Here is a 9,485-nt window from a genome sequence, read left to right on the forward strand (position 1 = left end):
ATAGAAAGCTCATTTATCCCAACTCCTTTACAGGTAAAGAAATTGGGTCCCAGATTGGGGGCTAAGGTTATTCTGAATTACGCAGCAGAACCGGTTCCCCCTCAAGGGATACACATAACAATATCTTTGAGCTGTTTAGCAGATACTGAAACGCCCACCAGGTGGGAGAAGTTAAGGACGGTATGCCACCCACAAGCATGTAGACCCCAGGCTAGTTGGAACCAGAAGGTTGATGATGCTGACTCCCACTTACCTCACCACCAACCAATCAGAAGAATGTCCACAAGCTGATCATCCCCTCTTTGAACTATTACTATAAAACTTCTCACTACCCCTCTAGGTTGGGATACAGAGTTTGGAGGACATTAGCCCTCTGTGGCACCCTTTGCCTGGCAAAGCAATAAAGCTATTCTTTTCTACTTCACCCAAAACTCTGTCTCTGAGATTTAATTCAGTGTCGGGGGCCAGAGGCCGAATTCAGCTTCATTCTGAAACAGTTTAAATACTGTACATATTACCAGTTTCCAGAGGGCTTGGGTGGGGAGCAGGGCACAGCCTTTAAAAGAATGACAGAGCCGTTGAGGATACAACAAAACTGGTTAAAACAAACTAGGTCCAAGATGGTCAAGAATTCAACTTCCAGTAGACCTTGAGCCTCATTATGGGCTCACGGTAGCATATTAGCATATGCTAAATAACATACCCACAGGCACCATGACAGTTCCGAGCCTCCCATAAAAGGCTCAAAAGTGGATGGTGGGGCTTCCCTGGTGGCGCAGTGGTTGTGGGTCCGCCTGCCGATGCAGGGGACACGGGTTCGTGCCCCGGTCCGGGAAGATCCCACATGCCGCGGAGCGGCTGGGCCCGTGAGCCATGGCCGCTGAGCCTGCGCGTCCGGAGCCTGTGCTCCGCAACGGGAGAGGCCACAACAGTGAGAGACCCGCATACCGCACAAAAAAAAAAAAAAAAAAAGGAAGGTACGTCCTTCTCTACCTGCTATCAAATATGAATAATTGTGGGTACCTGGAGGTCCTTCATCTTTTGTGTATGCTTGAAAATTCCATAAGAAAAAAGGTTTTTAAAAAATGAAACAAGTTTACATCCATTAGGATGGTTACTAAAACAATAACAACAAAAACAGAAAATAAGTGTTGGCAAGGATGTGGAGAAATTGGAACCCTTGCATACTTTTGGTGGGAATGTAAAATGGTGCAGTCACTATGAAAAACAGTATGGCAGTTCCTCAAAAAAATAGAACTACCATATGATCCAGTAATTCCACTTCTGGATATATATCCCAAAGAAGTAAAAACAGAGACTTGAAGAGATTTGTACACTCAAGTTTGTAGCAGCATTATTCACAACAGCCAAAAGGTGGAAGCAATGAATGAATGGATAAACAAAACGTGGTGTATACATACAGTGGAACATTATTCAGCTTTAAAAAGGAAGATAATTCTGAAATATGCTCTAACATGGGTGAATCTTGAGGACATTGTGCTAAGTGAAATGAGCCAATCACAATAAGACAAATACTGTTTGTTTGATTCCAAATTTGACACCTAGCAAATGAAATTCATAGAGACAGAAAGTAGAAAGGTGGTTGCCAGAGGCTGAGGGTAGGGAGAGATGGGGGTTATTATTTAATGGATACAGAGTTTCAGGTTTGCAACATGAAAAGTGTTCTGGAGATGGATGGTGGTGATGATTGCACAACAATGTGAATGTACTTAATACCACTGGACTGTACCCTTAAATATGGTTAATTTTATACTGTGTGTATTTTACCACAATTTAAAAAGAGAATCTAATTTGACTACCCTATAAAGTTAAACATAACCCCTCCCCATAACTCAGAAATTTCACTCCCAGCTATTTACTCAAGAGATATGAAAATATATGTGATAAAAATTTTCATTGTTAAAGAATGTTCATAGAAGCTTTATTCATAGTAACAAAAAACTAGCAACAAACCAAATGTCCATCAATAGTAAATGGATAAACAGTACGTGTTCTGTTCATACAATGGGATACTATTCTGGAACAAACTACTGATACACATAACAATATGCATGAATGTGAAAAACATTATCCTGAGCAGCAGAAACCAGACAACCAGACATAAAAGGGAACATACTATTTATATGAAGATCAAGAACAGAAGAATCCAAACTATGGTGTGTTTGTGTGTGTGTGTGTGTGTGTGTGTGTGTTATTGACTAAAAAGGTCCAAGAAGGAACTTTCTGGGTTGATGGAAATATCTTATATATTGTCTGGGGTGTTAGTTCTATAGGTGTAAATATTAATCACAACACTTAAAACTGTATACTTAAGATCTGTGCATTACTATATGTTATTTATACCTCAACATAATTTGTATTTTTTTAAGAAGTCCTCTCTCTGCTCTCCCCCTGGGGTCAATGAAACAAGTATGGAAAAAGTAATGTGATTTTTAGCCTATTCTCTGTGCTTTGATGAATATCATTTAAACAAAAGTGCTACTAATTTCTCATGAGCAGATTTGCTTGTACCAACATAGGGCGGCAGGTCATGCTGACTGGCATTAGCCCCCTTAGCCAGGGTCCCAGGCCACAGAGAGGGAAGTGAGAGATGGCAGGTGTGAGCTTCCTGCAGCTGGGCAGCTCACACAGGGGCAAGAGGTAGTTCAGAAAGGTGGCATGGCTCAGCAGCTGGGTGAACAGTTTTTCCTCTGGTATCAGTGAAAAGCTGGTTTCCCTGGCAACTGGGGCCTACTTATTGAACGGTGTTGGGCTCAGACACATCCACAGCACGTGTACACAGAGAAAAAACACCTCTTCACCAAATACTCCCTTTCAGTCTGCATACTCAGGTCTATGGAATTTTTGGTAGGGGGGGCGCAACACGCAGTTTGTGGGATCTTCGTTCCCCTATCAGGGATGAAACCCAGGCCCCAGCAGTGAAAGCGCCAAGTCCTAACTGCTGGACTGCCAGGGAATTCCCTATGGATGATTTTTAAAAATCAGAAAATGCCAAAAGACATGATAGAAAGCTTTGGTGCCCTCACTCTGACCTCTCTCATAGCTAAACTGTGCTAATAACCACTTGTAATTTTTTCCTATATTAGTTCTTTGGGTTTCAGATGTATCTCTATATATCACTAACTCAATGTATTAACTCTAGACATTGTTTCTTTATTTCCCACTATGATAAGTAAGGACTTAGCAAATTCATAGCAATTCATACCACCCCATTTCTCCTTTCCTTCTCCTTGCCTCACTTTTTCATAGTTGTGCCATTGGTTTTTGTTCTATTCGTTACTTTTGCAGATTTAGATTTTATTCTTAAACTATGCGTTTGTCCTCTGTCAACATTCACCGTGTCTCTAGGCTCTGCTGCTGCCCTTGACTCCATCTCTTCTCACACATCTACTTCCTAGTACCTCTGGCCATCCAGTCTCAGGTTAGAATTGAGGGGACTCCGCTCTCACATTTACATTGCCAAGGTTGAAAAATTTTACATTCTGTTCAGAAATAATAAATATTCCCCACCTTTGGTCTCTAGGTTGATGATACAAGTTGAAAATTAATAAATAGTAAGTGGTTATGACATATTATTACATTTTCTCCTATACTTACAATGTCACGACTCTTGACCCCTCAAAGGACAGTGTTCCTAGAAAATCGTCAGATGGCTTTTCTTTTAACTTATTTATTTTTAATTTTTATTTATTTAATTTATCATGGTTGCACCAGGTCTTAGGTGTGGCATGTGTGCTCCTTAGTTGCAGCATGCATGTGGGATGTAGTTCCCTGACCAGGGATCGAACATGGGTCCCCTGCATTGGAGGGCAGATTCTTAACCACTGCACCACCAGGGAAGTCCTGGCTTCTCTTTTTTTTTGCGGTATGCGGGTCTCTCACTGTTGTGGCCTCTCCCATTGCAGAGCACAGGCTCCGGACGTGCAGGCTCAGCGGCCATGGCTCACGGGCCCAGCCACTCTGCGGCATGTGGGATCTTCCCAGACCGGGGCACGAACCTGTGTCCCCTGCATCGACAGGCGGACCCACAACCACTGTGCCACCAGGGAAGCCCCCGGCTTCTCTTTTCTGAAACTACCACAGTTGCTCAAATTCTTACCACACATTAGTTTACTTCAAATTTGGATCATAACTTTCTTGTCTTCTTGGAATTTTTTTTTTATTGTCCTCCCTCACCCCCAAATGGGAGAAGTAAAAGCCTTTTCATTATGGCACTGACAGTTTCTTTTCTAGTATAAAATAGCTCAGGGTCTATTCTAGAGCTCTTCATAATGACATCTTTTTGAAGCCCATTGACCTACTGTTTTAATTTGGACAGATTTCTTTCAAAACCTGCTGCAAACTATCATCCTTGGATTTCTTTTCATTAGATTAACAAGGTTAGTTCTATCATTCCTCATTTTCTACATACTCCTCACACTTGCTTTCCTGGCCAACATTTTCAGTTATCTCCTTCAAAAAGGATAAACAGTAGATAAACTCTCTGAATCTTTTTTTTTTTCTTTTTTTTTTTTTTTTTGGCGGTACGCAGGCCTCTCACTGTTGTGGCCTCTCCTGTTGCGGAGCACAGGCTCCGGACACGCAGGCTCAGCAGCCATGGCTCACGGGCCCAGCCGCTCCACGACATGTGGGATCCTCCCGGACCGGGGCAGGAACCCATGTCCCCTGGATCGGCAGGCGGACTCTCAACCACTGCGCCACCAGGGAAGCCCCTCTCTGAATCTTTGTAGGTGTAAAAATGGCTTTAGGGCCTCCCTGGTGGCGCAAGTGGTTGAGAGTCCGCCTGCCGATGCAGGGGATACGGGTTCGTGCCCCGGTCTGGGAGGATCCCATATGCCGCGGAGCGGCTGGGCCCGTGAGCCATGGCCGCTGAGCCTGCGCGTCCGGAGCCTGCGCGTCCGGAGCCTGTGCTCCGCAACGGGGGAGGCCCCAACAGTGAGAGGCCCGCATACCGCAAAAAAAAAAAAAAAAAAAGCTTTAAAAAATGGCTTTAGTCTGTCCTCAATCTTGACTGCTAGCTTGGCTAGGCATAGACTTCTAGGTTCAAATTTGTTTTCCCACAGAACTTGGAAGGTGTGCTCCACTAATTCATTAAAGACTTTGAAATTGTGAAATAGAATACATAGACAGAAAGGTGCCTAAACACATATGTATATCTTTTTGTTTGTTTGTTTGTTTATAGTGCAGGTTCTTATTAGTCATCAGTTTTATACACGTCAGTGTATACATGTCAATCCCAATACCCCAATTCAGCACACCACCATCCTCACCCCACCACGGTTTTCCCCCCTTGGAGTCCATAGTTTGTTCTCTACATCTGTGTCTCAACTTCTGCCCTGCAAACCAGTTCATCTGTACCATTTTTCTAGGTTCCACATATATACGTTAATATACGATATTTGTTTTTCTCTTTCTGACTTACTTCACTCTGTATGACAGTCTCTAGATCCATCCACGTCTCAACAAATGACTCAATTTCATTCCTTTTTATGGCTGAGTAATATTCCATTGTATATATGTACCACATCTTCTTTATCCATTTGTCTGTCGATGGGCATTTACGTTGCTTCCATGACCTGGCTATTGTAAATAGTGCTGCAATGAATATTGGGGCGCATGTGTCTTTTTGAATTATGGTTTTCTCTGGGTATATGCCCAGTAGTGGGATTGCTGGATCATATGGTAATTTCTATTTTTAGTTTTTTAAGGAACCTCCATACTGTTCTCCATAGTGGCTGTATCAATTTACATTCCCACCAACAGTGCAAAAGGGTTCCCTTTTCTCCACACCCTCCAGCATTTGTTGTTTGTAGATTTTCTGATGATGCCCATTCTAACTGGTGTGAAGTGATACCTCATACCTATACTCTATGTATGGTAGTTTTGATTTGCATTTCTCTAATGATTTGTGATGTTGTCCAGCTCTTCATGTGCTTCTTGGCCATCTGTATGTCTTCTTTGGAGAAATGTCTATTTAGGTTTTCTGCCCATTTTTGGATTGGGTTGTTCGTTTCTTTAATATTGAACTGCATGAGCTGTTTATATATTTTGGAGATTAATCCTTTGTACGTTGATTTGTTTGCAAATATTTTCTCCCATTCTGAGGGTTGTCTTTTTGTCTTCTTTATGGTTTCCTTTGCTGTGCAAAAGCTTTGAAGTTTCATTAGGTCCCATTTGTTTATTTTTGTTTTTATTTCCATTACTCTAGGAGGTGGATCAAAAAAGATCTTGCTGTGATTTATGTCAAAGAGTGTTCTTCCAATGTTTTCCTCTAAGAGTTTTATAGTGTCCGGTCTTACATTTAGGTCTCGAATCCATTTTGAGTTTATTTTTGTGTATGGTGTTAGGGAGTGTCCTAATTTCATTCTTTTACATGTAGCTGTCCAGTTTTCCCAGCACCACTTATTGAAGAGACAGTCTTTTCTCCATTATATATCTTTGCCTCCTTTGTCATAGATTAGTTGACCATAGGTGTGTGGGTTTATCTCTGGGCTTTCTATTTGTTCCATTGATCTATGTTTCTGTTTTTGTGCCAGTACCATATTGTCTTGATTACTGTAGCTTTGTAGTATAGTCTGAAGTCAGGGAGTCTGACTGCTCCAGCTCCGTTTTTTTCCTTCAAGACTGCTTTGGCTATTCGGGGTCTTTTGTGTCTCCATACAAATTTTAAGATTTTTTGTTCTAGTTTCGTAAAAAATGCCACTGGTAATTTGATAGGGATTGCATTGAATCTGTAGATTGCTTTGGGTAGTAGAGTCATTTTCACAATATTGATTCTTCCAATCCAAGAACATGGTATATCTCTCCATCTGTTGGTATCATCTTTAATTTCTTTCATCAGTGTCTTATAGTTTTCTGCATACAGGTCTTTTGTCTCCCTACGTAGGTTTATTCCTAGGTATTTTATTCTTTTTGTTGCAATGGTAAATGGGAGTCTTTCCATAATTTCTCTTTCAGATTTTTCATCATTAGTGTATAGGAATGCAAGAGATTTCTGTGTATTAATTTTGTATCCTGCAACTTTACCAAATTCATTGATTAGCTCTAGTAGTTTTCTGGTGGCATCTTTAGGATTCTCTATAGTATCATGTCATCTGCAAACAGTGACAGTTTTACTTCTTCTTTTCCAATTTGTATTCCTGTTATTTCTTTATCTTCTCTGATTGCCATGGCTAGGACTTCCAAAACTATGTTGAATAATGGTGGCGAGAGTGGACATCCTTGTCTTGTTCCTGATCTTAGAGGAAATGCTTTCAGTTTTTCACCATTGAGAATGATGACTGCTGTGGGTTTGTTGTATATGGCCTTTATCATCTTGAGGTAGGTTCCCTCTATGCCCACTTTCTGGAGAGTTTTTGTCATAAATGGGCGTTGAATTTTGTCAAAAGCTTTTCCTGCATCTATTGAGATGATCATATGGTTTTTCTTCTTCAATTTGTTAATATGGTGTATCACATTGATTGATTTGCATATATTGAAGAATCCTTGCAACCCTGGGATAGAGCCCACTTGATCATGGTGTATGATCCTTTTAATGTGTTGTTGGATTCTGTTTGCTAGTATTTTGTTGAGGATTTTTGCATCTATATTCATCAGTGATATTGGTCTGTAATTTTCTTTTTTAGTAGTATCTTTGTCTGGTTTTGGTATCAGGGTGATGGTGGCCTCATAGAATGAGTTTAGGAGTGTTCCTTCCTCTGCAATTTTTTGGAAGAGTTTGAGAAAGATGGGTGTTAGCCCTTCTCTAAATGTTTGATAGAATTCACGTGTGAAGTCATCTGGTCCTGGACTTTTGTTTGTTGGAAGATTTTTTTTTTTTTTTTTTTTTTTTTGTGCTGTACGTGGGCCTTTCACTGTTGTGGCCTCTCCCATTGTGGAGCACAGGCTCCTGACATGCAGGATCAGCAGTCACGGCTCACGGGCCTAGCCTCTCCATGACATGTGGGATCTTCCCAGACCAGGGCTCAAACCCGTGTCCCCTGCATCGGCAGGTGTACTCTCAACCACTGCGCCACCAGGGGAGCCCTGTTGGAAGATTTTTTTTTTTTTTTTTTTTTGCGGTATGCGGGCCTCTCACTGTTGTGGCCTCCCCCGTTGTGGAGCACAGGCTCCGGACGCGCAGGCCCAGCGGCCATGGCTCATGGGCCCAGCCGCTCCGCGGCATATGGGATCCTCCCAGACCGGGGCACGAACCCGTATCCCCTGCATCCGCAGGCGGACTCTCAACCACTGCGCCACCAGGGAGGCCCCTGTTGGAAGATTTTTAATCACAGTTTCAATTTCATTACTTGTGATTGGTCTGTTCATATTTTCTGTTTCTTCCTGGTTCAGTCTTCGAAGGTTATACCTTTCTACGAATTTGTCCATTTCTTCCAGGTTGTCCATTTTATTGGCATAGATTTGCTTGTAGTAGTCTCTTAGGATGCTTTGTATTTCTGCGGTGTCTGTTGTAACTTCTCCTTTTTCATTTCTAATTTTATTGATTTGAGTCCTCTCCCTCATTTCCTTGATGAGTCTGGCTAATGGTTTATCAATTTTGTTTATCTTCTCAAAGAACCAGCTTTTACTTTTATTGATCTTTGCTATTATTTTCTTTGTTTCTATTTCATTTATTTCTGCTCTGATCTTTATGATTTCTTTCCTTCTGCTAACTTTGGGTTTTGTTTGTTCTTCTTTCTCTAATTCCTTTAGGTGTAAGGTTAGATTGTTTACTTGAGATTTTTCTTGTTTCTTGAGGTAGGCTTGTATAGCTATAAACTTCCCTCTTAGAACTGCTTTTGCTGCATCCCATAGGTTTTGGATCATCGCATTTTCATTTTCATTTGTCTCTAGGTATTTTTTGATTTCCTCTTTGATTTCTTTAGTTATCTCTTGGTTATTTAGTAACGTATTGTTTAGCCTCCATGTGTTTGTGTTTTTTATGTTTTTTTCCCTGTTATTGATTTCTAATCTCATAGTGTTGTGGTCAGAAAAGATGCTTGATATGATTTCAATTTTCTTAAATTTACTGAGGCTTGATTTGTGACCCAAGATATTATCTATCCTGGAGAATGTTCCGTGTGCACTTGAGCAGAAAGTGAATCTGCTGTTTTGGGATGGAATGTCCTATAAATATCCATTAAATCTATCTGGTCTATTGTGTCATTTAAAGCTTGTGTTTCCTTATTAATTTTGTTTGGATGATCTGTCCATTGGTGTAAGTGAGGTGTTAAAGTCCCCCACTATTATTGTGTTACTGTCGATTTCCTCTTTTATAGCTGTTAGCAGTTGCCTTATGTATTGAGGTGCTCTTATGTTGGGTGCATATATATTTATAATTGTTATATCTTCTTTGATTGATCCCTTGATCATTATGTAGTGTCCTTCCTTGTCTCTTGTAACATTCTTTATTTTAAAGTCTATTTTATCTGATATCAGTATAGCTACTCCAGCTTTCATTTGATTTCCATTTGCATGGGATATCT

The sequence above is a fragment of the Mesoplodon densirostris genome, chromosome 10 (genome assembly GCF_025265405.1).
Source record: "Mesoplodon densirostris isolate mMesDen1 chromosome 10, mMesDen1 primary haplotype, whole genome shotgun sequence".
NCBI classification, from domain to species: Eukaryota; Metazoa; Chordata; class Mammalia; order Artiodactyla; family Ziphiidae; genus Mesoplodon; species Mesoplodon densirostris.